The sequence below is a fragment of the Cupressus sempervirens genome, chromosome 5, assembly GCF_028749045.1.
Source record: "Cupressus sempervirens isolate cs-2001-9-10 chromosome 5, ASM2874904v1, whole genome shotgun sequence".
Taxonomy (NCBI): Eukaryota; Viridiplantae; Streptophyta; class Pinopsida; order Cupressales; family Cupressaceae; genus Cupressus; species Cupressus sempervirens.
Genome location: NC_143122.1, coordinates 457,205 through 484,634, shown reverse-complemented (window position 1 = coordinate 484,634; position 27,430 = coordinate 457,205).

The following is a 27,430-nucleotide window of genomic DNA, read 5'->3' as shown; positions in this document are numbered from 1 at the left end:
GGGACATATTAGAATTATTTATATGGGTCAAAGGGGGTCATAGGTTGATTTTGACACATCCCATGATGACATATGTCTCTAGGGGTCCTAGGACCCCTGGGGACATATTACAATAGTTTATATGAGTTGAAGGGGGTCATAGGATGACCTATGATGCCTTTCAACACATTCCATGATGACATATGTCTCTAGGGTTCCTAAGACCCCCAGGAACATATTACAATTGTTTATACGGGCCGAAAGGGGTCATAAGATGACCTATAACCCCTTTTGATGCATTCCATGACGACATATGTCCCTAGGGTTCTTAAGACCCCTAGGGACATATTATAATTGTTTAGATGGGTCAAAGGGGGTCATAGATCTTTTGACACATTCCATGATGACATATGTCCCTAAGGGTCATAAGACACCTAGGGACATATTATAATCGTTTATATGGGTCGAAAGGGGTCATAGGATGATCTATGACCCCTTTCAACACATTCCATGATGACATATGTCCTTAGGGGTCCTAGGACCCCTAGGGACATATTAGAATCATTTATATGGGTTGAAGGGGGCCATAGGATGACCTATGACCCCTTTCGACACATTCCATGATGACATATGTCCCTAAGGGTTCTAGGATCCCTAGGGACATATTAGAATCATTCATATGAGTTGAAGGGGGTTCATAGGTTATCCTATGACCTCTTTCACCGCATTACATGATGACATATGTCTCTAGGGGTCCTAGGACCCTTAGGGACATATTAGAATCATTTATATGGATTGAAGGGGGTCACAAGATGACCTTTGGCCCCTTTTAGCACATTCCATGATGACATATGTCCCTAGGGGTCCTAGGACTCCTAGGGACATATTAGAAATGTTTATATGGGTCAAAAGGGGTCATAGGATGACCTATGACCCCTTATGACACATTTCATGATGACATATGTTGCTAGGGGTCTTAGGACCCCTAGAGACATATTAGAATCATTTATATAGGTTGAAAGGGGTCATAAGATGACCTATGACTACTTATGCCACATTCCATGATGACATATGTCCCTAGGGGTCCTAGGACCCTTAGAATCATTTTTATGGGTCGAAGGGGGTAACAGGATGACCTATGACCTCTTTCAACACATTCCATGATGACATATGTCCCTAGGGGTCCTAGGACACCTAGGAAAATATTAGAATTTTTTATATGGGTCAAAGGGGGTCATAGGATGACCTATGACCCCTTTCGAACATTCCATGATGACATATGTCTCTAGGGGTCCTAAGACCCCTAGAGATATATTAAAATCATTTATATGGGTCGAAGAGGGTCACAGGATGACCTATGACCTCTTTTAACACATTCCATGATGACATATTTCCCTAAGGGTCCTAGGACCCCTAAGGACATATTAGAATCATTTATATGGGTTGAAGGGGGTCATAGGATGATGTATGACCCCTTTCGACACATTTCATGATGACATATGTCCCTAGGGGTCCTCAGACCCCTAGGGACATATTAGAATCATTTATATGGGTTTAAGGGGGGCACAAGGTGACCTATGACCCCTTTTGACACATTCCATGATGACATATGTCTCTAGGGGTCCTTGGACCCCTAGGAACATATTAGAATTGTTTATATGGATCGAAGGTGGTCATAGGATGACCTATGACTCATTTTGACACATTCCATAATGACATATGTCTCTAGGGGTCCTAAAACCCCTAGGGACATATTAGAATCATCTATATGGGTCGATGGAGGTCATAGGATGACCTATGACCCTTTTCGACACATTCCATGATGACATATGTCTCTAGGGGTCCTAGGACCCCTAGGGACATATTATAATTGTTTATATGAGTCAAAAGGGGTCATAGGATGATCTATGACCCCTTTCAACACAGTCCATGATGACATATGTCATCATTTATATGGGTCGAAGGGGGTCATAGGATGACCTATGACCCCTTTTGACATATTCCACGACAAGATATGTCCCTAGGGGTCCTATGGGTCGAAGGGGGTCATAGGATGACCTATGATCTCTTTCGCTACATTCCATGATGACATATGTCCCTAGGGGTCCCAGGACTCCTAGGGGCATATTATAATCATTTATATAGGTCGAAGGGAGTCATAGGTCCTTTTGACACATTCCATGATGACATATGTCCCTAGGGGTTGTAGGACCCCTAAGGACATATTATAATCATTTATATGGGTTGAAAGGGGTCATAGGATGATCTGTGACCCCTTATGACACATTCCATGACAATGTTTGTCCCTAGGGTTTCTAGGACCCCTAGGGACATAATAGAATTATTTATATGGGTCAAAGTGTGTCACAGTATGACCTATGACCCCTTTCAACACATTTCATAATGACATATGTCCTTACAGGTCCTAGGACCCTTAGGGATTTATTAGAATCATTTATATGGGTCGAAGGGGATCATAAGATGACCAATGATCCCTTTCAACCAATTCCATGATGACATATGTCCCTAGGGGTCCTAGGACCCTTAGGGACATATTAGAATCATTTATATGGGTTGAAGGGATCATAGGATGACCTATGACCCCTTTCAACCCATTTCATGATGACATCCTATGACCTCCTTCAACCCATTCCGTGATAACATATGTCCCTAGGGGTCCTAGGACCCCTAGGGACATATTAGAATCATTTATATGGGTCGAAGGGGGTCATAGGATGACCTATGACCCCTTTGGACACATTCCATGATGACATATGTCTTTAGGGGTCCTAGGACCCCTAGGGACATATGTCGTCATGGAATGGGTCAAATGGGGTCATAGGTCATCGTTTATATGGGTTAAGGGGGTCATAGGATGACTTATGACCCCATTTGACACATTTCATGATGACATATGTTCCTAGGGGTCCTACGACCCCTAGGGACATATTAGAATTATTTATATGGGTCGAATGGGGTCATAAGATGATCTATGACCCTTTCGACACATTCTAAGACAACATATGTCCCTAGAGGTCCTAGGACCCCTAGGGACATATTAGAATCATTTATATGGGTCGAAGGGGGTCATAGGATAACCTATGACCCATTTCCACACATTCCATGATGATATATGTCCCTAGGGGTCCTAGGACCGCTAGGGACATATTATAATCATTTATATTGGTCCAATGGGGTCATAGGATGACCTATGACCCCTTTTGACACATTCCATAATGACATATTATATGGGTTGAAGGATCTTATGACCCCTTTTGACACATTTCATGATGACATATGTTCCTACGGGTACTAGGACCCCTAAGGACATATTAGAATTGTTTATATGGGTTGGAGGAGGTTAGAGGATGACTTATGACCCATTTCGACACATTCCATGACAACATATATCTCTAGGGATCTTAGGTCTCCTAGAGACATATTAGAATCATTTATATGGGTCAAAGGGGGTCATAGGTCCTTTTGACACATTCTATGATGACATGTCCCTAGGGGTCCTAGGACCCTTAAGGACATATTAAAATTGTTTATATGGGTTGAAGGGGGTCATAGGATGACCTATGACCCATGACCCATTTCGATGTATTCCATGATAACATATGTCCCTAGGGGTCCTAGGACCCCTAGGGACATATTAAATTCATTTGTATGGGTTGAAGGGGGTCACAGGATGACCTATGACCCCTTTCGATACATTCCATGATAACGTATGTCCCTAGGGGTCGTAGGATCCCTAAGGACATATTAAAGTCATTTATATGGGTCGAAGGGGGTCATAGGATGACCTATGGCCCCTTTCGACACATTTCATGACAATGTATATCCCTAGGACCCCTAGGGACCCATTGGGAATGCGTCGAAATGGGCCACTACGGGCCCTAGGGACATATGTTGTCATGAAATGCGTTGACATGATGCATTTTATGACAATATTATACTTAATAGTTATATAATATTGTATATTTTAATATAATAATAATATATAATTATATTATATAACAATAATAATCATATATGCTACTAGATTATAGATTTAATATAAATAATAACCATATATATATATAATAATAATTTAGTCATATAATATTACTATATTTATTTAATAATAATAAAATATATCATATATATTACTATATTATATTTAGTTATAATAATAATAATTATATTTATAACTATATTATATTTAATAATTATAATCATACATATTACTATAATATAATAATAATTATAATAATATATAATAATAATGTCAATGTCCACACTTTTTCGAAATAAATTTCCCTCCCTCCAAGATTAAAATTGAAAAAAATCTCCCCTCTCAAATTTCCCTCCAAAGTGGTGTGAAAAATTTCTGGATGTGATCGGATATCCTATTTGAAATTGGATATCTAATTAGGCCTAGTATTTATCAAGCCTATTTGGTCAACCCAAAAAATGTGTTTGAGAAGGGTTTGAATAAAATGAAATAAATTTTTTGATATCACTCTCTAGATTCTATTGATATAGTTGCTATCAAATTCTGAGTTCGAGAAGTATTTATTAGTTAATTTTAAATGAAGATTATTGTAAAGTGTTGATTGACATACTGATTGAAAAATAGCTATAACTTTCAAATGGTATAACATTTTTTAAATCCAAAAGTTGTGTCACATTCTATGCTTCTCCTCGTATAAGAAATTTAAAAAAAAAATTAAATTTGGTAAAATTTTCTATTAGTTAAGGTGGTCAGACATGGGAGTTTTTTTTTTTTCAAAATTTTTTTAGTAGAAAATTCATATTTAATTATTTATTTGGAATAAAAATACCCAAAAATATGCGTCACATTCGGTCATGAGTCTACTTTTTATATCTATAATTATATTAAAAAAAATTATCATTTGATTTTTATTAAGGTGGTTAGACATAAACCTACTTTTTATTTTTGCCCTAAAATTTTTGTAGTACTGCATTAAATTCAAACTTTTGACCAATCAATTATTATTTTTCTCCAGATAAGGCCTAGTAGTTTAGAAACTACATTCAATTTTCTATAGATTATTTTCTGACAACTTTTTGATATGCATTTCATAACCACTTTAAAATTATGTGTCAAGTTGACATAACCCTGATTTGGTGGTTTTCCACTGCCACTTAGGGCCATAGTTTAGCACACCATGATCTTGCACATACCCATTAGTACCTTACATTTATGATTATTTGAGGGCTGCACCATACAAATATTAGTAATAATAATAACATTATATAATATTTTAATTACTATTAAAAATTATTTTTTTGATCATACGATCTTTCATTTTTTCAATTGAATGCTTACCCAATTTCGCCAAATTCTAGTACCTATACAAAGCCAAATTCTTATTGATACAAACAATTATAATTTTAAGAGAAATTATATACACCAAATAAAACACTTTAAAGATCATAGAATTATATTATTTTAACCAAAACAAATGTCAAAATTAACACGTAAAAAATCTTGTAAGCATTTTAACTACCCATAATTGGATGGAGATATTAGAAAAAAATCAAGAAGAAGTTTCAAACTCACAAAAAATGACAAAAAAAATGGGCACCCATTTTGTATTTAAATCCCAAGAAAAAAATTAAAAATGTATTCATTTGTTTTCATGATCTTAATTATAATGAGTATTTTTTTAGAGAAAATAAATTGGTACGATGTATCTATTTAAGTTTCTAAAAATTATTTATTTTAGGAAAATGGTTGTGTTATGTTGATAACAATTATTCAATTGTATATTGTCAATGATGTTACACAAATGCCACACTCCAACCGAGCATTGCCAGTAGTAACCAATCTTAAAAGACTCCAGTATCAGCTGAGCAAAAGATGAGAAGAAGCCAAGTTTAGTGATCAAGTGCAAACTGAGCTAGGTTAGTCATTGCAAGAGTTCAATGTAAACTGTGTCAAGTCGGTTACCAAGGAACTTAGTAGTAACCAAGTGAACTAGTTTTAGTGTCAGCTAACCTACACCAAAATTTATTTGTTTATTATTTGGTTTATTTAAGTTGACTTAGTGGATGTTAATTTTTTATTTGTAAGGGTGTTCAAGATGACTTGACATTGGTTTCATAAATATGAAATGTCAAGTTGTGGATTAAAACATGGAAGTAGTGGAAGATGATAAGATACAAAAAATGAAGGACATCTGATTAAGAGAAGAATATCTAGAGAGATGCAAAGAATATTTTGATTAGGAAGGATCCAGAGGATAAACTAGAATAATGATTTGAATTTGCAAATCAGTTGCTTCATCAATCAGGTCAATCATTGTTACTCTCTAACAATTGTAGCAGTGAAGAAATCTCTTAACATAGTACAATCATTTTGTAAATCCTCTAACAAGGTGGAATTTCTAGATTTAAGTGTCTTAAGACCTCTAACAAGGCCACTCCTAATAGGGTAATTTAAATCCTTTAATAGGGTCATACCTAACAATGTGTTTTGTAACCTTTAATAGGGTTGGCTCCTAATAGGGCTTACTTTAGAAGAGTGAAAAGTTGTAACTAGTTGCATTGGTGGATTTTCCAAAATGGATTTCCATGTTAAATCTTGGTGTCTCTTGTGTTCATGATATTTGCTTACTACTTTATCTTTCTACAACTAAGTTACTAAAGGTTAATGCACATTAATTACTTTTTATCCGAGTTACATTGAATATCGAGTTCTAATCGATTTCTGCAATGATTTGAGTTAATAAGAAGTTTGTATTGACATCTAATGGATATGGAATTATTTTAGTGGTAACTAATTCACCCCTCCCCTCTTAGTTACACTTCTTATATTTCTAGTTAGTGTTCATCTATTCTTTTATTTTGTGTTTTTGCAATCATGACAATAGAGTAAAATAATAGAAACTAACAAAGCTTTGTAAGGCTTATTATTATTTGGGAGGGAATGAACTCTACTAGGATTTTATAATTAGGTCTTGTCTTTTTATAAAAATATTGTGTCTTAGTCTATTTCATACCAAATTTACTCCAAGAGTTCTTAGAGTATTTAATGGCTTTGACTAACTTTATCCTAGTAGCTAATACTAGTGCTAGAGCTACTGTGACAAAATATCATGGCACTACCACTAAAGAAACATCCTCGTAAGTTTGTGTCAAGGGTTTTTTACGAGGAATGAACCCCTTGTGGAATTCATCTTGATGACATTAAAAACCTTACTAAGGGAATTTTTTATTTGTTTTGTTTCTCCAACCCCTCCTACATTGAGGTTATTCTTATAAATGGGCCATGGTTGTTCCACTCCTCCTTATTGGTTTTCAAGAATTCATCTCGAGACTTTACTATCTTGGATGAAAAAAAATTTAAGGGTTATTATGTGGTTTTATATTCCCTACTATTCCTTTTCCTTATTGGTCTTTCATGCAAATGATTATACAAAATATGGACAAGGCATTTTATCTTGAAACTAGATATTTTTTTAATCCCCTCCCTCAAAGAAGGCTTTGTGTTGAGGTTGACCTTTTGTATGACATAAAATAAACTATTGATATTAAAGTGTGTAATAACACATTCACCCAAAAGGTGTAATATTTGAATATTCCCAAAACTTTTTATCAGTCCCAATCAGTAGAGAAAAAGATTAAAGATTATCCATTGGTTATGCCATGAATGAAATCTCCCTCAAAATAGTTCACCTCTCAGCTCATAGAAGTTTCTAAAAAGACCAATGGAATACTATAGTTCATAAATGTATATGTGAAATGCGGGGCTTAGATCCTCACACACAATTCAACATGGTCATTATCTGAAAGATCATCCCAGAATGAATTTGAGATTATTCATCCAAGTAATCCAACCGTTCGACCTGTTGCCTTCTAACTAGAAGGATTTTTCATTTTCTCTTAGAATGAGAAGCATGCAACCATACCTCTAGGATGAAGGATTTTAAGCTATATGAGACATGCAAGATTAATCTAAATGTATTCAAGATTACTCTAAGAATAAAAAAGAACAATTAATCTAAATGGATGCATTGTTAAACTATATGAGATTGATATGTAAGAATATTAAGCTAAGAATGCAATAGAAAATGAGTAGATATTCCAATATAAGTTTGATGCAAACTCAATTCAACCTCCCTAATGAGGAATCAAAGGCTTCTTAAATAGAAACCTAGAATCAACCGATGGTAAATATTAATCAGAATGAACGATCCAAATTGAAGGTGAGACTCAGTCATAATGGAAAATTCCTTAAGAAAAGGAAGTTAAGTGGTTGCTATTGAGTGCAAGAATGAGTTAACTGATTTAATTTGGAGTGTAATAAGGAGTTAATTGATTTAATTTGGAGTGGAATAAGGAGTTTATTGATTTAATCCCTTTTCTAATTTTAGTTCACCTAGAGTTTCCATTTCTAAACTGAAGAGAAGATTTGGAGAGAATATTTAATTTAATAAAATAGAATATGACCTCATAAATGGATAAACTTTAATTAATTGAATAACTAAATTTATTAATTAAAAAGAGGAAATATCTTATTAAATCAAATATATTTAATTCTTTTATACATTAGCTAAAGGGGTGAATTTAATTTAATTAAAGTATGAACACTTATAATTAAACTAATTTAATTAAATGGTTAATTTAGCCAATTTAATGAATATTCAAGAATTAATTAAAGTAAGTGATTGATATAGATCAGTGATTTTCTACATTTGACACTTAGGCCAAGTAGAGATTATTACAATTAGAATTTCCTAGTAAAATAGGATTTAGGAAGAATTAAATAGACCAGAATTGTTTAATATGGCAATGTGCCAATTTTGGGGTATTACATTTTCCTCCTCTTTGAATGAATGTGTGAGCAGCACGTTCAATTCAAAGAAATTAGAAGTATGAAGCATATATGAAGAAACAAGATTGGTTTCAAAATTTATGACATGGAAATCAATTGATAAGCACTTAAAGGTTATCTCCAAAATGAAGCTTAACCTTAGGAGATCCAGATAGAACACCTAGATACCAAAGTTGATAAGCTTTTAAAGATTATCTCCAAAATGGAGCTTAACCTTAAGGGACCAGATAGACCACCTAGATATTGAGATGATAAAAGAGATAAAAAGACCTATCATGAGTCATAGAATCATCCCTAGAATGAGGCTTGATCCTCAAGAGTTAGGGTTTAGACTATCCTGATACCTATCCATTTAACTTTGACAAGGACTATAATAAGGTTGATCAACTAATCAAAATATAAGATAGACAAAAAATGATGCCAAATAGAGGGGACAAGATGCCTTGAGTAATGAGATGCCCTAAGAAATAAAGAGATAAGATTCATATTAAGTTGAAATTCAGATTCAATGATGTAATCATCCTACCCCCTTTGGAGTGAAATCAAAAGATAACACACCAGAAATATGATGTAGAGACACAAAAGAAATATGAGATTCCAAAGGGTATTGAAGGGATCAAAATGATCAAAAGAAAATTTAGAGTCAATTGGAAGTGATTGTGAGGGCCAAAAGACCAAGTTTGACAAAAGTTGACCAGAGTTGACATTTTCCAGAAATGTTGGAAAATTTGAAGAAAAATGTGATTTGAAAAGATTCCAAGATTCACAAAGTATCAGCAAAATTGGACTACACAAGAATTTGATCATGTCGGTCCCAAAAATTTAAAGTGTAAATTTTAACTTTTTAAGTGTGTTAGATTTTGAATTCGATTCTAAAAATGAGTTTAGAGCAACCAAACTAGCCAAGAGGGTGATTAATTGATCATTTGTGCATTGGTAAAGAAACATGATACTTTGTAGATGTCAATGATTTCTTGTCATGAAGGAAGTAAGTAAATCTACAATCGAACTGTGTGTCTATGGAATGCAATCCTATGCTAGATGCAATCTTAAACTAGATGCAACCCTAGGTTTGGTTACCAAACTTCGATAATTATCATCAATGAGCATGTAGAAAATCCCAAACCTCATACAATCCCCACTAACATTTCAATCATAGTAATATGAATAGGGCATTTGTTCTAATTTTGTTGGGATTAAATTAAAGCATTTGAGGCACAAGAAGCCAAAATGACCAGAACACTTGTCCCTTTAAATATAGCAAGTTAACAAAAGCATCAAAGCATAAATGCTAGGATGACTAGAATGCTTCTTGTGTATAGACACACTAGACACATGAGAGATCCTTCTTATGCTAAGTAGTTAGTAAGTATTCTATGCATAATGACCCTTGCATTTGTAACCTTAGACAGAATTGTGCTAGATATACTCATAGTGATATGTACGTTCACTTAGTAGGACAAGTATTAGTAGTTATTGTAGCATAGAGAATTCACTCTAACAAGCAAGGAAAAGAACCAACTAAGCAATGAAGAGTCCATATAAAAGGAGTCGAGGTACACATGGCCATCAAATACGAGTTGAAGTCTCTTATAGTGGACACCCCTCTTAATATTGATGCTTCAAATCATTGGAACTAAATTGCAAATAGAAAATAAAGAAAAGATCATGCCCCCAGTCCTCACTTCCCTAGTCAAAAGAGACATCATAGAGTCACTTGAAGAAACATGATAAAGAAAAAGAAAAATAGACAAAGACAAGCTCAACATATCCCAAATAGAGTCATTGTTTTAGTTCAATTTTTGTATTTTAGGATTGATGTCAAGTATCAATGTTCAGAACATGTATGAAAGAAATCTCTTTAGTAAGGTGGCAACAGTAGACAGACACAATCATAACAAGTGGTGACTAAAGTCAAAGAGGAATCTTCAATAAGAAGAACCTTGGTAGGAAACTGAGCAACAGTAGATATACATAGTTAGGAAAAATTGGTGAATGACATGAGAGAGATCTTCCATGAGGGGAATCTCAAAAGTGACATGAACAATAGTAGGTAGATACAGTTAGAAAATTGGTGACTAACACTAGAGAGATCTTCCATGAGAGGAATTTGAAAAGTGACACAAGCGAAAATAGGTAGACGTAGTTAGAACAACTGGTGACTAACACTAGAGAGATCTTCCATGAGAGGAATCTCAAAAGTGACATGAGTAACAATAGGTTGACACAGTTAGAACAACTGGAGACTAATGCTAAAGAGATCTTTCATGAGAGGAATCCCAAAAGTGACACAAGTGATAGTAGGTAGACATAGTTAGAACAACTAGTGACTAATGCTAGAGAGATCTTCCATGAGAGGAATCTCTAAGTGACATGAGTGATAGTAGGCATACACGGTTAGAACAATTGGTGATTGACACGAGAGATTTCATGAGAGGAATCTCAATAGTGACACAAGTGACAGTAGGAAAATATAGTTAGAACAACTAGTGACTGGCATGAGAGATTTTCCATGAGAGGAATCTCAAAAGTGATATGAGCGACAATAGGTAGATGCAGTTAGAACAACTAGTGACTATCATAAGAGATTCCTATGACATTGTAGGGTTTTGCTCCCAAGTTATAACAAGATTCAATCCATGTATACATGAGTGAAAGCTAAAAACTAAAGTAGGAAAGAACCTTTACATGAGCTAGAAGATGTGTTGCAAGATATAGCATTGGGAACAAGAGGCATGTTTACCAGGTTTTCACCTTCTTGGTAGAGGTTTTTTTTTTTTTTTTGCTACCATGATGCCTGTTTCCAGGTTTTCATCAATGACACTCTTTTTTTTTTGTCTTTTTACAAATTTTTTGTAGTTCTCTTTTTTATTTTTATTTTTTGTATTTTTGAAATTTTGAATTTTTTTAGTATTACCAAGGTGCCTATTGCTAGGTTTTCACTAAGATAATGATTATTTTCAAGACTTTTTGCAATTTTTAGAATTTTTTTACACATTTAGATATATACAAAGAGATTTGAAATTAGATCATCTATAGAACCGCTTTAGGTAAAGAGTGTTGATGGGTTCCTTGAGCACCTCTCCCTTAGCTTTAGAAAGCTGGTAAGTACTAGACCTGAACATAGTAGTGACTATGTAGGGACCAAGCCACTCCATATACTAAGGGAAAGGGCATTGTACTCATTGGAATTTTGATACTTGTTCGATAAGCCCATAGAGTTGGATTAATCTGAAGATGCCAGTCCCTTCCAAATTTTCTAACTGTAAGATGCAAGATTTTAAGGATTGCTTTGTTGTATACCTCCACTTGACCATTACCCTAAGGATAATAGATAGAAGACCAGTGTTGCATAATTCTGAACTTTTTCCATAACTTTTTAAGATCCTTATTTTTAAATTGTCCTCCATTATAAATAATAATAGAGGAAGGTAACTATACTTGCATATGATGTAATTTGTGAAATAGAGCTACAATTTTGACATTTTCTATAGAGAGAGGTACTACCTCTACCCAGTGAGTGAAGTAGTCTGTAGCTGTAATAATGAACTTGTGTCCATTTGAAGAAGATAGGTGAATTTGACCCACAAGATCAAAGGCCCATTGTTGGAATGGCCACAACATGATTGATGGAAGTAGCTCTTTGGCTAGAGCATGAATCAAATTTCCATGAAGCTGGAATTTTTTATAGGACTTGGCATATTTGATTTCTTCTTGCTCCATATTTGGCCAATAGTAACCATCTCTAATAAGTTTACAAGCTAGTGCCAAGTTGTTAGAGTGAGATCCGCAAATGTCGTCATGGACATTGATTAACGTGTGTTTGGACTCATCAGGTTCTAGAAACCTAAGGAGTGTTTTGTTGAGACCTCTCCTAAAAAGCTCATCAACAATGATGACATACTGTAAAGAATTATAGATAAGGTGCCATTTTTCATTTCAGGTTAGACTGTCTAGAATGGTTTGGTCACGTAGATAGGAGTATATATAATTGTAGATGAATCATGTCCTATAATAGGATAGATCATCTGAGATTTAGGATTATCATAGGTAGGGTAAAGTAACATTTCCACTAGGAACTTGTGTTGAAGATCATTCTCTGGCATCTGTAATAAAGAAGCAAGAGTAGCCATGGCATCAACTGCTTTGTTATCTACCAAAGGAATTTGTTGAAAAGTGATATGAGAAAAGTATTTCTTTATGTCATCTACCATGCATTTATATAGGATCAAATTATCATCCTTTGTCTAATGTATGTCATTGACCTAGTTTATTATGAGCTGTGAATCACCAAAGATGCTCAATTGATCTACTTTTCATTCAATTGCCATCTTCATGCCATTAATCAGAACTTCATATTTTGCAATGTTTTTTGTACAAGGGAAAAAAATCTTGTATGCTTTAAGTAGTGAATACTTTTGAGGTGTTATGAATAGTAGCCTAGCACTAGATCCTCATTGTGTGAAAGAACTATCAAAGAACATCACCCAAGTTTGGTGTGCAAGCGTTAGAATTGATTCTTTAGGAAAGTCAATGTGCAAGGGAAGAAGAATCTAAAGTGGTGCCTCTGCTAACTGATTAGAAATTGGTTGTCCTTTGATAGCCTTCCATTCAACATAATGAATATCAAACTCTCTTAAGATCATGACCCACTTAGCTAGTCTCCCTATTAGAGCTACCTTGTTGAGTAAATATTTCAGTGGATAAATTTTAGCAATTAGTCACATAGTATGAGCAAGCATGTAGTGTCTCAGCTTTTAGGAAGTGGAGATAACTACTAGGCAAGCCTTTTCTATAATACTATAGTTCATTTCATAGGAGATCAATGTGTGAGTTAGATAGTAGATAGCTCTTTCCTTATTATCATTGTCTTCTTGAGCTAGCAAGATACCTAGAGATGTTTTTGTTGTGGAAATGTATAGAATAAAAGACTTCCCATGAATAAGAGGCATTAAGATTAGTGGATGAGCAAGGTACTTCTTTATTTGTGTTAAACTCTATTTGAAATCTTGGCTCCAATTATATTTCACACCTTTATGTAGAGTTTTGGTAAAAGGTTGCGACCTATCTACAACTTCTGAGATGAATCTACAAATGAATTGAAGTCTTCTTTATAAGCCCCTCATCTGATTGATATTACAAGGTGGAGGCATATCCATATCACTTGAAATTTCTCTAGATCAACCTCAATTCCTTTTGTAGACACAATATAACCAAGAAATTTCCCAGATGTTACCCCAAATGCACATTTCTTGGGGTTACGTCTTAGACTAAATTTCTCCATGCAATCTAGGATAGGTTCCAAATTTTGAAGTTGAGTTTTGTGTTTTGTGCTCTTAACCAAAGTATCATCTACATAGTATTCCATTGTTTTATGCATCATGTCATTAAAAATTGTAGTAACTACTCGTTGATATATAACACCAACATTTTTCAAGCCAAATGGCATCATATTCCAACAAAAAGTTCCCCTTGCACAAGTGAAGCCTATCTTTTCTTGATCTTTTGGTGCAATTTTGATCTAATTATAACTAGAAAACCCATCCATGAGTGAGTATATTTAATACCTTTCTATCATGTCCACTATCATATCAATTTTAGGTAGTGGAAAATCATGCTTCAGACATGCTAAGTTTAGATCTCAAAAATCTGTATAGACTCTGATAGATTTGTCATGCTTGGAGACTGCAATGATGTTTGATATCCATTCAGCATAACCAACAACTCAGATGAAACTAGCTTTTAGAAGATTTTGTAGTTCAAATTTGATAAGCAATACAACATGAGGATGCTTTTTTCTAATTTTTTGTTTGACTAGTTTAACTCCTAGTGCAATGGACAAGTGATGCATTATGAGATCAAGATCTAGTCCTGGCATATATGAATATGTCCATGCAAAGTTAATCTTTTTCTCTTGGAAGAAGGAAATGAATTCCTATCTTTCCTCTAGAGATAGTGATTGTGGATGATGTATCATGTGAGGTTTTTCCTTTGTTCCCAATTTGATTGTCTATGTTGGTTCTATCAACACCAATGATCTTTCTTGAAAATGACTAGGAAATGCATCAAATATCTCATCTATAGGCACCTCAGAGAGGTTTTCACCCTTGGATATGTCTTTTATTTTTACTATTTTAGGTTTTGATATTGCCACAATGTGATTTTCACCTTTAGACCTTCTATTTCTTTTCTTTTTTATTGTATGATTGAGATATTTGATGTCAAATTTAGTCATGTTGACACTTTGTTCACTCGTGGAAGGTATTACTGATTTGACAATGTTTAAGCAGTAGACAAGAGAACAATCATTCTAGAATGTAGGGACTTCACTAGATGCACTAGAATTCTAGTTTGAGTTTAGGATAGGTGAGTGAAAGAGATGTGGTAGGCGAGTCAAAGTCCTTTGAGCACTAACATCATTAATTGAAGACCCGAGGAAACTAGTTGGATATGAATTGTTTGACTTAACCCTAGATGATTCACCTACTTTAAGGAGGTTTTCAAAGACATGAACTTGATCTATGTCTTTTTTTGTAGTTTCTTTTGAGAGAGAGTTGAATTCATACTCATGGGAATCTATGCTACATGGAGACAGACTATAGATTTCCCCAAAAGTGATAGGGACAAACTCTCCTTCATCCTCTTGATTTTTGAAAAGGTACTCAATGTGTAGAGCATGACTAGACACTTCTTGTTCTTGTTGAATATGGGGAGAATTAGTAGTGTCATTAGAAGAATCACTATCACCATCCATGGTACTAACACATGGTAAAAAATCATCTAGTTCCACAAATAATTTAGCAAGATCATTAGGAATTGGATAAGGGTAAGGATCCTCATGATTAGTGTTATCTTCATGGTCATCAAACTTAGCTTGTGACTCATTTTCAAATGAATTCTTAGGTTTTGGTATAAAATTGTTAATCCCTAAATGGAAGGGAATCTTCTTGAAGCCTATACTGAATGTGTCTCAATTCATTCTAGCTATCACCTTGATGGGGTTAACTAAACCATTTTTTTTGCATCCAATAGGACCAATCCCCTTGTAGCCAAAATGTTTGATGAGTCTAAGACTGGGACCATATTTTTCAAGAGTAATTTCATGAGCTTGTTCTGTCAGGTCAATTGGAGTTTCTTCTTTGTAGATCCATACAACAATAGCTCCATTTTTATATTCCTCCTCGAGAGATACAATAGCTTTGACAAAGGTACCAACATACTTAGTTTAAAGATTCAACACAAATGGTCTCTTTGCTTCAGAGTATCCCCCATAATGATGAGGAGACTTAGGAAGAGATGTCAAAGATAGAATTGGTTCTATGTGATGTTCACCCATTCTAGTTTCTTTAAGCTTTAATGACTATTCAATTATCTTTAGGTTGTTATCATGATGGTCTATATATTCCCTATTAGTAGGTACAAAATTTTCAACATATTTCAACATGTTATAGGTATAGCTAGTATTTGTAGGCATGGTGACTTTAGAGCCATGAAATGGGAGTTTTATGCATTGATGAAAAGTAGATGGCATAGCTTGGATCTCATGTATCCATGGTCTTCCTAGTAGAATATTGTAAGCTAAGGAATGTCAAGGACTTAACAAGTGACATATCTTTCTATAGGACCAAAATGGAGAGGCAATACCACAAGACCTAAAGATTTTCACTCAACTTCATCATATGCTTTGATAGTTATCTTATGGCAGGGATCAATGGATTCTTCAAAATAGTCCAATTGCCTAACTAGAGTAGCATAGACAATGTTTAAACCAGTGCCATTATCAATGAGCACATGACAAACACATTTTTCATGTATCATGACCTCAATGTGTAGAGGTTGGTTATGTGGATGACTCAATGAGTTGTTGTCAACCTTAGAGAAAGACATATAGTAAGATTAGGTCAGATGATCTACTATAGATTGAAATCTCTCAAGATCCAGATCTTGAGGTATGTTTGCCTCAGTGAAAGCTTCATTGAGAATTTGCCTATGAGCAGGCAAGATTTTCAATAGTTCAAAGATTGTAATTTGAGCATTAGTTTATTGTAACTAATCAAGAATACTATAGCTAGTAGTCGCATAATTTGTTCCAAGTTTTGTTCCTTTGCTAGATGGATTGACAAGAGACTTCTCTTTGTGTTGTTTTATCTTAGGTGCAAAAGGCACATGGCCTTTGAGAACTAACTTAGTGCGAGAAAATGTAACAATAGTGACACAAGATTTTGATAGTTCATTATCAGGTGAGAAGGACCCCTTAACAAAAATGGTGTCTTAGGTTTAGTTTTGTCTTGTTTTCCCTTGATGGTGATAACATCATAGTACTCAACATCCATGAGTTCAACCATGTGGACTATCTCATCATTATCATTAAAGTATGTATAGTTGATTTTTTTTTGAGATTTCTATCTTGATTTTTCTCCTTTTTCATAAGATGGAATGGCTCCTTGAAACCCTTGTGATCTGCATTCTTGTTATTTCTGTCCACAAGAATGTCACCATCATCAATTAGGTCTTGGATTTTGTGATGCAAGTTGATGTAATTGCTAGTTTTGTGACCTTTGTTTTCGTGATATTTGCAAAATGAAATTTTATTCTACCATGGTGGTCATGATTGTGGATCATAAGGATGAGAGTTATCCAACGAAGAGAGCTTGTTCTGTGAGATCAATTGGAGTTTCTTCTTTGTAGATCCATACAATAATAGCTCCATTTTTATATTCCTCCTCAAGAGGTACAATAGCTTTGACAAAGGTACCAACATACTTAGTTTAAGTATTCAACACAAATGGTCTCTTTTTTTCAAAGGATCTCCCATAATGATAAGGAGACTTAGGAAGAGATGTCAAAGATAGAATTGGTTCTATGTGATATTCATCCATTCTAGTTTCTTTAAGCTTTAATGACTATTCAATTTTCTTTAGCTTGTTATGATGATGGTCTATAGATTCCCTATTAGTAGGTACAAAGTTTTCAACATATTTCAACATGTTATAGGTATAGCTAGTAATTGTAGGTATGGTGACTTTAGAGCCATGAAATGGGAATTTTATGCATTGATGACAAGTAGATGGCATAGCTTGGATCTCATGTATCCATGGTCTTCCTAGTAGAATATTGTAAGCTAAGGAATGTCAAGGACTTAACAAGTGACATCTCTTTCTATAGGACCAACATGGAGAGGCAATACCACAAGACCTAAAGATTTTCACTCAACTTCATCATATGCTTTGATAGTTATCTTACGACAGGGATCAATGGATTCTTTAGAATAGTCCAATTGCCTAACTAGAGCAGCATAGACAATGTTTAAACCAGCACCATTATCAATGAGCACATGACAAACACATTTTTTGTGTATCATGACCTCAATGTGTAGAGGTTGATTATGTGGATGACTCAGTGAGTTGTTGTCAACCTTAGAGAAAGACATATAGTAAGATTAGGTTAGATGACCTACTATAGACTGAAATCTCTCAAAATCCAGATCTTGAGGTATGTTTGCCTCAGTGAAAGCTTTGTTGAGAATTTGCCTATGAGCAGGCAAGATTTTTAATAGTTCAAAGATTGTAATTTGAGCATTAGTTTATTGTAACTAATCAAGAATACTATAGCTAGTAGTCGCATAATTTGTTCCAAGTTTTGTTCCTTTGCCAGATGGATTGACAAGAGACTTGTCTTTGTGTTGTTTTATCTTAGGTGCAGAAGGTGCATGGCCTTTGAGAACTAACTTATTGCAAGAAAATGTAACAACATTGGCACAAGATTTTGATAGTTCATTATTAGATGAGAAGGACCCCTTAAGAAAAATGGTGTCTTAGGTTTAATTTTGTCTTGTTTGCCCTTGATGGTGATAACATCATAGTACTCAACATCCACGAGTTCAACCATGTGGACTATCTCATCATTATCATTAAAGTATGTATAGTTGATTTTTTTATGAGATTTCTATCTTGAGTTTTCTCCTTTTTCATAAGATGGGAATGGCTCCTTGAAACCCTTGTGATCTGCATTCTTGTTATGTCTGTCCACAACAATGTCACCATCATCAATTAGGTCTTGGATTTTGTGATGAAAGTTGATGTAATTGTTGGTTTGTGACCTTTGTTTTGGTGATATTTGCAAAATGCAATTTTATTCCACCATGGTGGTCATGATTGTGGATCATAAGGATGAGAGTTATCCAACAAAGAAATGAGCTTGTTTTGTAGCATGGTCTTGTAGATCACATCCAAAGGTTCTCTAAGAGGTGTAAATTTTCATTTTGGGTGTGTAACCCAAGATGAGCTATTCAGTTTGTTTCCAACCATATTGTTGTTAGAAGGAGGTTTCTCAACATTCTTGGATGGTTTGAGATTGTCTATTGGATTGAAAGCTACCTTAGTAGGCTTAGGATTAATTTTATCAACAACTCCATCATGCACAACCTCTTAGTTTTTATTCACATACTTGGATTTGTCCTTATTAGAGTTGGATCCTTGTTTAGTGTCCTTTTGAAAGGTTAACTGACCATTTTTTTATCATGAATTCCTCTATCTGAATAGCTTGTGTGACCATATCTTCAAAGGTATGTTTACCTTGAAGTTAAACCTTATACCCAAAATTAGGTAAAAGATTATCCATAAAGATATCAAGTTTTTCTATTTTAGGGATTTTACATGAGTATTTGGTGTAAAGTTGTCTCCATTTGTGAAGGAATGTGAGGAAAGGTTCCCCAACTCTCTTTTTAAGGTTACACAAGTCTCAAATGTTAATCAAGTGTTATATATTGTAAGAGTATTGTTGGACCAACAAGTTTGCAATCTCATCAAATGTTTTGATACCTATAGGCAAGCATTAAAACCACTCCATAGCGTAACCACCTAGACTTCTTTGAAATAGGCACATGAGATATGTATGATTATTCATAAATTCCATAGATAAGGCACCAAATCCCCATAAATGATCTTGGGGATCCATAGTTCTAAAGTATTTATCATATTTAGGTAACTCAACTCCTCTTGGAAAAGGAGGCATGTCTATACTCTTTTCAAAAGGAAATGAACAAATAACATCTAGAGTGTATGTTTTGGTAGGTTTATCTTTATCATGCATCATTTGGCAAGTTGTCTTGCATGATCTTCAGTAATTTTTGCAATTTAGATGTTTCAATTTCCTCTCCAGGTGTAATTATAGTTTCAATTTTAAAGTGATGAGGTAGCTTGGCTCCCTCTTGAGCAAGTTTGAGAAAGTATTTCTTTTTCTCTTTGTTAAGCAACATCTCCATGACTTTATGGAAGTTTCAATCTTTACAACATTTTTTGATATGCTCAAGGAGTATTTCTACCTCTTCTTCATTCTCATTAGTAAAAGGTTCCCAATTTCTTTTAGTCCTATGTTGATCTTGGTCTCTACTACATTCTCCATGTTCTAGTTTTGGTTTAGCCATTGTAGGGATGCGATAAGTTTTAGTATATATTGGCTGAAAAGGTTGTCTAAATAAGAATTCAGTTGTATTGTTTGGAGATGTATGACCTTTTCTAGTTTTGGGATCCTCTTGATACAAGGGATTCCTGGTTTGTTGTAAGTTTATAGAAAACATTCTTTGAACACAAGGAGATCTGATAGGTGAAGGAGATCATGAAAACTCCTCACTAGATGAATTGGACACATACTGTGTATAAACTAAAGAGAAACCTCTACCATTATTATGAACTCTAGCTCTCCCTCATCTAAATCTGGAAGGATAAAACACATTTCCACTTCTTGTTTCCATAGTCATAGACAATGGAAAAAAACAAAAGCCTAGACAAGGACCACAGTAGAACATAGTCTCAAAAAAGAAAGGTAAGAGTGTTGTATACTAGGGTACAAGTTGTCTGAGTAATGGTTAGAACAACCAAAGATTATGAATATCATGACACCAAGTATGACAAGCACGAAGGAGCAAAGGCGAGTTAACTGAGAGATGAGACTAGTTTTCATGTAGGTCACAAGTGTTTAGCTAAGCAAGATGCCACTATTTGACACTATTTATAGACAAAAAAGAGGTGAACTATTACAAGTAATATACAAAAATTAGAGCATAGATGTCTTTAATAGAGTAGTTTGATAGTTTTAATGCAAGATCCCAAGTGAATATTCCCTAGGGAACCATGTAAAAAGGAATGAAGAATTGGGCAAAGATTTAGAACAACAAATTTTGACTAGGTTTCTAATGCGAGGACTTGTATAGAGCTGTGTGAGGATGTGCTAGATTGACAAGAAAATAGGTTTTTGACACAATAGGATAGATTGCAAGATCTCGTGTGGAGATTTGCATAGGACTGCATGAGCGCTTGGACAGGGCTGCGAGAAGAAGTGCAAGCTCAACAAGTTCTCGTGCAAAAATTCACAAAACTATGTGCAAAAACAGGGACCAGACTAACAATTGAGATAGAGTTTTGAAGAGATTTTCAATGTTTTCAATAGTTCTAGACTTATTATTGGTTATTTGACAGATTTTAGGTAGATAGCAAGATGGTTTTCAAGTTTTTGAACAACATTTTGTTTCAAAAAGATAGTTTGTTTTTAGATAACACAGGAAGAAAGTAGTAGTTGCAAAGAATCCAACCATGAGCAAAGCAACTCAAATGGATGGGGAATTCTTGACCTTTTTGTTTGTTTGACAGGTTTGGACAAGTTTAGGATTCAATAACAAACACACTTTTGTCCCTATAACCAAAAATGGTAGAGGAAGCAAAACCTTTGTCCCACAACTTATGTGCATGCATTCACTTCATATAGCTATGTCACCTCACTAGAGGGTGCCTATGTTTTTGGTGTATTCCAAGGGCTCAATAACATATATGTTGAATGAACACCCTTGTGGTTTTGTTCAAATGCATATACCACCTTCCAACACCCATGTACATGCCTATGGTGATTTTTATAGGAGAGATTCTTCCCCCTCCTTGCATAAAGATTATGCCCCCTTCAGAGGTGAATAGGGTAGCAACTATCTAAGAGGTTTTTACTTGGCTTCCATTCATATTAATCCCTAGTGGCTTCACAAGCGAAGTTGAGACCAACAACCCACACCAACATCTGTAAGTGCACACACTTGACTAGTAAGACTAGGGCTGGCACCGACCATTGCAGTTTACAGAGCCTCTTCTTGATATGTAATATTGAAATGAAAAAGAGAAAATTAATATGGCTCTAGAGTCTTTCACTCTATAAAGATTCTTTTTATAGTGAGTTGGAATCTTCAGCGAAAGGAGTGTGCTCACTTGGGTCATTCCCAGAGGTTGGATCACTCTAGCAGGTCCTCTAAGGTTGATTCAGACTAGTGGTTTGGATCTAAGGGTCCAAGTTTCTAATTTCCCTCAAGGGGAAAGAGCATACCCCTCTACCTCATCACCTTACCTAAACATGCAAGACATGTTAATCACAAAGTTAGATTATCAATCCCACCTTGTCCCATTCCAAGACTTTGATTCCCTAAAAGGAAATCACCATCTCTTCATTAAAGGCTTCATTTGGGAGAACTGCTAACTTTATTGCCTCCCTTGGGTACTATCTTTCAAAGGCTTCTAGGCTTCTAATTTTCCCTTGGGCATCACTTCTAAGTGGTAAAGAGCATACTCCCCTATTCCCTTATCTTGCACCCTATGAAGTTCACAAGCCCTATTTATAATTGTTGTGGAAACAAATAAAGAAAACACAACATTTTAAGTGGGTTTGAAATGAGTCTTCAACATGTGTATCTTTGAAAAAGCGTCCTACAATCACACAATTAGTACTTGTTTCAAGTGTTTTGATAAGGTGTCTTTGACATGCATCTTGCAAACCATTGTCAAGTTGTTTAAAAACCAAAAATCAGAGATAAAATGCTTTAGAAAACACTGTTAGTCAAATGGAAGCTTAACTATGGGAAAATAAAATTTAACTTTTTTTGTTCTTTTTTATACCCATAAAATAACTTAGAAAATGTCAAAACCTATGAAAACATCAAAAGTCAAAATTCATTTTATACTTAAAAAAAAAAAGTCCTATTGTTGAAAACCAAAAGTTTGAATGACAATGCTTTAGAGAAAAATGTTAGTCAAATATCATAATAAATTGGAATATGAAAAACAATTTTTTTCATTGCTGGTGCAAAATTCTGTGCAAAATCATGCACAAACCTATGCGAAGAAATGATGTGTATCGCATGAGAATCTACATAATTATTCACTCTTTTGCACGAGGAAGTGTAGAGGAAAATGAAAAATCTTCAATTATTTTTATGAAAATGCGATTTCTTGCATTAATATCTGGGATTTCCACACACACTTCAACACGGTCATTATTTGAAAGATCATCCTGGAATGAATATGAGATTATTCATCAGAGTAATCCAACAATTTGACTTGTTTCCTTCTAACTAGAAGGATTTTGCCTTTGCTCTCAGAATGAGAAGTGAGTAACCAAACATTTAGAATGAAGGATTTTAAGCTATATGAGATATGCAAGATTAATCTAAGAATAAGAAAGAACAATTAAAATAAATGGATGCATTGTTAAACTATATGATATTGATATGCAAGAATAGAATGCAAGAGAAAATGAGTAGATATTTTGACATAAATTCAATGCAAACTCAATTCAACCTCCGTAATGAGGAATTTAAGGCTTCTTAAATAGAACCTTAGAATCAATCTACAATCAAGATTAATCAGAATGGACAATTTAGATTGAAGGTGAGACTCGATCACAATGAAAAATTCCTTAAGAAAAGGAAGTTATTTAATTGCTATTGAGTGTAAAAAGGAGTTAACTGATTTAATTTGGAGTGTAATAAGGAGTCAACTAATTTAATTTGGAGTGGAATAAGAAGTTAATTGATTTAATTACTTTTTTGATTTTAGTTCACCTAGAGTTTCCATTTTTGAACTGAAAAGAAGATTTGGAGATAATATTTAATTTAATAAAATAGAATATGACCTTATAAATGGATAAAATTTAATTAGTTGAATAATTAAATTTGTTAATTAAAAAGAGGAAATATCTTATTAAATGAAATATATTTAATTCCTTCATACATTAGCTAAAGGGGTGAATTAAATTAAATTAAATTATGAACACTTACAGTTAAACTAATTCAATTAAAAGGTTAATTTAGCCAATTTAATGAATATTCAAGAATTAATTAAAGTAAGTGATTGACAAAAATTAATGATTTTTCGCATTCGACACTAAGGTTGAGTAGAGATTATCAGAATTAGAATTGCTTAGTAAAATAGGACTTAGGAAGAATTGAACATACCAGAATTGGTTAATATGGAAATGTACCAATTTTGGGGTATTACAACAAAGGATAAAATGCATCATCTTTAACTCAAAAGAAACTTCTGGTTTTAGCCTCTTAGGCCATTGCGGTTGCTCCTTCACAAACAAATTCTTCTTAGTTAACAATTGGTTCACACCCTGGGCAACAAGGGAAATGTGATCTTGTTTCAACCCCTATGCAACAAGGGAAGGATAGTGCAATGAATGGATAACATATGGGCCTACCCAATTTTATTTCCACTTTCCTTTCATTTTCGTTTCATAATGTTTTAAGAGCTTTCTTTAAGGAATAGATCACCTACTTGGAACACACTAGTTCTTGTCATCATTTTGTAATGCCTTGACATTCAATTAATATATACTTTAAGATCTTCATATGCAAGGTTTTATGATCCTCTAAGAATTATAGTTATCCAAGATGAGAGACCCTATAATCTTCATTATTTATTACTTCATGCAAAGAGACTCTTAAAGATGAGATTTCTACCTCTAAAGATAATAGTACTTCAATTCCATACAACAAGGAAAATGGTGTTTCCCCCATTGGCATACTCACATTTTCTCAATAAGCCCAAAGTGTAGTATTTCATTGAATATGCCAATCTATACCAAAATTATCAATGGTCCTTTTTGAATTTTGATTATATTTTTATTTATCACCTCTTATTGTCCATTTTGTTGAGGATAATATATTGATGACGAATGACGGATAATATAAAATTTATTGCACAATTCATAATATTTTTAAAAATAAATGTGAGGTATTATATATCAATATAGCATGAGAAAGGTCACATCTCCAAATGGTATGATTCAATATAAATAATGATATTTGTCTTCTCATTGCATTAAGAAGTGGCGCTATGTTGAAACCTATCTAGTAAATGTTTTTTTACTATAATTATGTACTTGTCACCATTAGAAGGAGGTGGATCTATCATTCCAATAAGATCTAACCCCCTATTGATAGAAGCACTAAGGTGTAGTCATTAGGTGAAGTTATTGAGTTGGTACTTGAATCAAGTTTTTATGAAATTGATATAGTTTCCACCTTTTTACAAATTCAATTGAATCTTTCTCCATTATAGGCCAACATTATTCTATCCTAAGGATTTTAATAGATAAGGTTAAACTACTTGAATGTGACCCATAGATTTCCTCATGAATTTCAGAGGGTGATTTTAGATTCTTCATTCTATTAAAACCTAAGAAATGTTCCATCAAGACCTTTGTGATACAATGTTAAGCTATTAAGGTACAACAAGAATCTTTTCAAATAAAGTATTTTCGTTGATTATGATATTGGTTAATGGATAAAATATTATCTTTGAGATAAGTGTAAATAGGACCATACTAAGGGGATTCATGGCCAACAAATAGGAAAATTATTTATGAACTAGGTTGGTTGAATGTGGTTCTTACCAAATCTTCTCTAAAGAATTTGTAATGTGCACTTTGATTTGGTAGTTTAAGTAGAGAATCCAAATTCATCATTGCATAAGTTGCCTTATTTTTCTCTCTAATAATTTCCTCAAAGGTGATCAAAATAATATATTTCTTTAGGTTATCCAGAATTCTTTTGTAAGGCATCAACTTGTCATCTTTTCTTTATAATAATCATTGATTTGATTAATGACAAGTTGTGAGTTTTCATAGAATTATACTTTGATGATTGTCCATTCTAAGATCATTTTAATGCCTATGATCAATTCCTCATATTTAGAAATATTATTTGTACATGGGAACAAGATATTGTAAGATTTACGAATGGTGCATCCTTAAGGGGTGATTAAAATAATCCATTCCCTCAATCCATGTTGAGTGTAAGAGCCATCAAAATAAAGCTTCCAAATTCTTCGTTCTAAAGTAATTATAGCTACATTAAGAAATTCTGCATTTATTGTTTTTTCATCTTCTAATGATGATTTTGTTAGTTGATTTACAATTACTTGGCCTTTTATAGCCTTTCTATCCACATATTCAATGTCAAATTCACTTAAGATCATGACCCATTTAGCTAACCTTCCATTTCAAGTTATTTTTCTTAGTAGATATTTGAAGGGATCAATTTTTTTATGAGTTGAACCTTGTGGGCTAGCATATAATGTTGGTATTTTTTAGCAACAAAAACTATTACTAGGCAAGCTCTTTTAATAAAGCTATAATTTAACTCATATTTTACCAACATTATATTGATATAGTAGATGAGATTTTCTTTCACATTTTCATCCTCTTAAGCCAAAAGTGTCCATGACGAGTGACCCATTGCTGAAATATAAAGTAGTAGAGAACTTCCTATAATTAATGACATAAAAAATGGTGGGTTTCTAAATATTTCTTCAATATTTTAAATTCATCCTGACAACTTTCATCTTATTTGAAATGTATGTCCTTGTGCAAAAGTTGAGTAAAAGAATGACATTTTAAAGCTAATTGTGAGACAAATATTCTAAGTGATTACAAACCTCCTTGTAGAGGTCTTGTTTGGATAATATTTTGATGTGCTTTCATTTCTATTATGTCTTTCACTTTAGTGAGGTCTACCTCTATTTTTTTTGGTGAAACTATATAGCCTAGTCATTTTCTTGATTGCACTCCAAAGACGCGCTTTATTATTATTTAATCTTACTTTAAATTACTCCAACCTTGTAAAACTATTCTCTAGAACATGGTAGATGTTCTATCCTTGTATGAGACTTTTTCAAAATATAATAAAAAATTTCTCCCATGAATTATGCATCATGTCATGAAAAAATAGTCATTTATCATTGATATGTAGCTTTGAATTTTTTGTGGAGACCTAGAGGAATCACATTCCAACAAAAGCTACCCCATGCACAAGTAAGACTAGTTTTATCTTGATCTTTAGGAGTAATATTAATTTTATTGCACCTACTAAAACCATCCATTAGTGAGAATATTGAGTTACTTTTCATTAAATTAACCATAAAATCTATACTTGAAATTGGGAAATCATCTTTAGGACATGCTATGTTGAGATCTCTAAAGTATTTGAAAACTTTGATAGGCTTTTGCAATTTCAATACTGACACAATATTAGATATATAGTTTGCATATGCAATCACCCTTAGAAATCCCACTTCTAGTAATTTTTCTGACTCATCTTGAACAAGTAAATCTATATGGGGATACATCTTTCTCAACTTTCATGTGACTAGTTTAGCCATTGGCTTGATATTCAATTGATGCATAATAAGATTGTGATCCAATCTAGGCAAGCATAAGACTCGAAAAATTGATTTTTCTTACCTTATATAATTTGATAAATTTTTCCTTTTCTTCTTGGCTTTGTGATGT